We start from the raw sequence: 3034 nt of genomic DNA, 5'->3' as shown, positions 1-3034 counted from the left end.
TATATATATATATATATATAAATACACACACACATATATATATATATACATATATAATATAACGAAGGCAGCTATATATACATGTATACGTACATATATGCATGCATATATATATATATACATATACATACATTCATGCATACACACATATATATTTGCACATATATGTTTAATGTTCTATTTGTGAAATTACATAACACGAGCTTCGAGTATCATGCTAAATTCCATACACACATATATAAACACGTACTTGAAAAATGCATAAAATATAAGCTTTTATTCCGTAAACAAGTAATTGAAATTTTCTATTCTCTGAAATCCTCTTTTGCAGGCTTGGGTCAGAGTGTAAATAACCATGTTTTCCTTTCACAAGCCGATACTAAATTGATGAAATCAGTTTATAGTTCATCTCATGGAAGCGCACATTAGCAATATTTCATTTTCAAACTAATTTCTTATAATAAGACGGTGGATGAATTTACACAACACAAGAGAAGCAAATATTTAGCTTTACAAATTCATGATGTACACAGACATGCAGTAAGTAAATAGACACCTTTAATTTTCAAAATCTTTTATTTAATACGCAAAGCGAACAATTGAAATGTAATCGATAGGTAGGACTACATACTTAGTATTTAGTTGACGTTCCCTTTGCAGTTTTTAATTCCGAAACTTTTTTTGGCATTGATCTGATGAGCTTTGTGATTGTCTCTTGTGGAATTTCTGCTCACTTTTCGTAAATTATGCAAATCAGCCAAGGAGTATAAAGGTTTCTCTCAATAAACAAACGTAGTGCAACAAGAGCCAATATATGTAATTATCAAAACATAGGGCTTCGAATGATGAATGTTCGGGTTTTGATTGAGACTAGGGAACGTGGGAAAAAATCTGATCTTTCAATTTAATATAAAAAAATATCGATACTCCGCAACTGCGTCAAGTTTTCCCTTTAATTCTTCTTGTCTACAACATATTTGCATTCACGTGTTAAGAAACACATATACACATGCACACACAAATATACACAAATCCGCCTATGTACAAACGTATACTTTATATATAGGATTGCATCCGTGTGCGCGCGCGAGCTGGTGCGCATGTGTGTGTGTATGTAGCAAACGTCTGTGTGGCAAACATGTGAACACAGAGGTTTCAGTATACACTAAAAGGTAAAAAGAGACACATATTCATATATAAACGTATATGCGTGTATATGTTTGTCTGATTATCCGTGTATGTAATTACGTCAGTAATTAAGGCACTAATGAAGAATAAAGTAAAAGCTGTAAGTCTATTCAATTCAAATGTTATATCTCCTCCTTACTCACCACGTACATACAATAAGCAACACTTGCATTGCACTACGACACAAATCGAAACCGGATAGGAAAACATTAATAAAACATACACCTGACCTATACAAAATTCTTCACGAAACTTGATACGTAATAAGGGAAAAATACTCACTCTTAGCGCAGCACAACTTTCAAATATTCTGATGACATTTAAATCTAATTGAAAGAAATAAAGATTCCAGATAATGATTATTCCAATTACATTGCAGCTGCCTACTATAAAGAGGTCACAACACAAAGCCAAAACTCCTCCGTTCTGAGGATGAGAATGTGAAGATTTAAAAACATTTATGGTAGGTTCAGAGACTTTGATATTAAAAGCAAATTGCAATGATCCCTTACGAAAATATGAAAATATACATGGATAAAAAAGAAAAGTAAAACACAAAAATGTTTTCAATATATACTTGAAAGAATAGATGGCCGCATTTATACACTTACATACATACATACATACATACATACATACAGGAACACATGTTACTGGCTTCGATGCACTGGCATTCAGCTCCGGGTATAGCCGGAACAGCTTTAAGATAATGAAGGTGTTTACGTAACACAAGTTCTGTGGCCCTCATTCATTAATATTCCACCTTTCATATAAGAGTCCGCTGAAGTTGGAGACGCCGAATAATGCATAGTTTCTCCCAACCAAGGCTTTCTAACACAGTGAAATATAAAGTAAATTTTAGTTAGAACAACTGGTACAATTATAGCAAAACGGACTCATAAAACACACACTCATATGTATGTATGTTTGTATGTATATATATATATATATATATATATATATATATATATTTTCTCCTCAATTTTTTTTCTCCGTGTTTTTCTCCTTGTCTCCGTATTCGTTCTGTTGAAGAGCGTAGCTCGAAACGTCAAAGACTTTCCGTATTCCCGAGCGTCATACTAATACATCCTTTTGTTATTTACACCACCTGTCCTCGTCTGTTGTTGTTTTTTCGTATATTCTCCCATATATATATGTATGTATGAACACTCATACACATAAATGTATATAAATAGACCATACAGTGTAATACCAAATATTATATTTAAATGAAGTACATCTTCCTATTTCTGCTATTTACAGACACTTACGAGGGTATATATGCACATATGTAGGTAGATATTTACTCACACAAAATGTCCGTATTTCTCCGTCTTTGTTTCTGTTTGTCTGTATGTCTACCTCTATCTTTCGCCCCATCTCTCTCATGCTCACACATACACGTGCCTGCTACACACACACACACACACACACACACACACGCATGCGCATAGACACACACACGCACATACGCACATACAAGTAAATATATGCATGTATGAGTCATGTTTTATATCGTTCGCCGCCTGAAATGGCGGCTATATAAGAGGAATAAAAATTGTACATTTGGATATCATGAACCGCATATAATGGAAACATCTTTAAGAGAAAAAAGGCTATAAACCACATCAACATTTTCCCCGCTTAGTATAAGAGAAAAAAGAACTACAAAACTCAGAAACATTTTTCCGGTTGGTAATTAAAAGACCCACATAAATAAAAATAATAAAGATAAATTAAAAAAGCAAAAAAAAACAAAACTTCATTTCATTTTCCATAACACCTTAAAACTAATGCCTGCAGGAAAGGTAATATTGTTGGTAACTAGAAAAACTGAAAAATAATT

At 32.9% G+C, this 3034-nt stretch overlaps 1 long non-coding RNA gene across 2 annotated transcripts in view; it reads right to left on the bottom strand.

Annotated features, from left to right (window-relative positions):
• LOC128249321 (uncharacterized) overlaps positions 1–2578 on the bottom strand; it is a 24935-nt gene extending 22357 nt beyond the window's left edge. Inside the window, exon 1 of one of the 2 annotated variants that reach the window (XR_008265424.1) lies at positions 2500–2578. This is a non-coding gene — a long non-coding RNA (uncharacterized LOC128249321). Of the gene's footprint in view, positions 1–1470; positions 1701–2499 lie in introns of those variants that run through there. The other variant, XR_008265422.1, reaches the window with a different exon arrangement.
• Between the last annotated feature and the right edge of the window lie 456 nt (positions 2579–3034).

The sequence above is a fragment of the Octopus bimaculoides genome, chromosome 13 (assembly GCF_001194135.2).
Source record: "Octopus bimaculoides isolate UCB-OBI-ISO-001 chromosome 13, ASM119413v2, whole genome shotgun sequence".
Taxonomy (NCBI): domain Eukaryota; kingdom Metazoa; phylum Mollusca; class Cephalopoda; order Octopoda; family Octopodidae; genus Octopus; species Octopus bimaculoides.
Note: the sequence above shows the minus strand (reverse complement) of the source record. Positions and strands in the feature narration are given on the sequence as shown.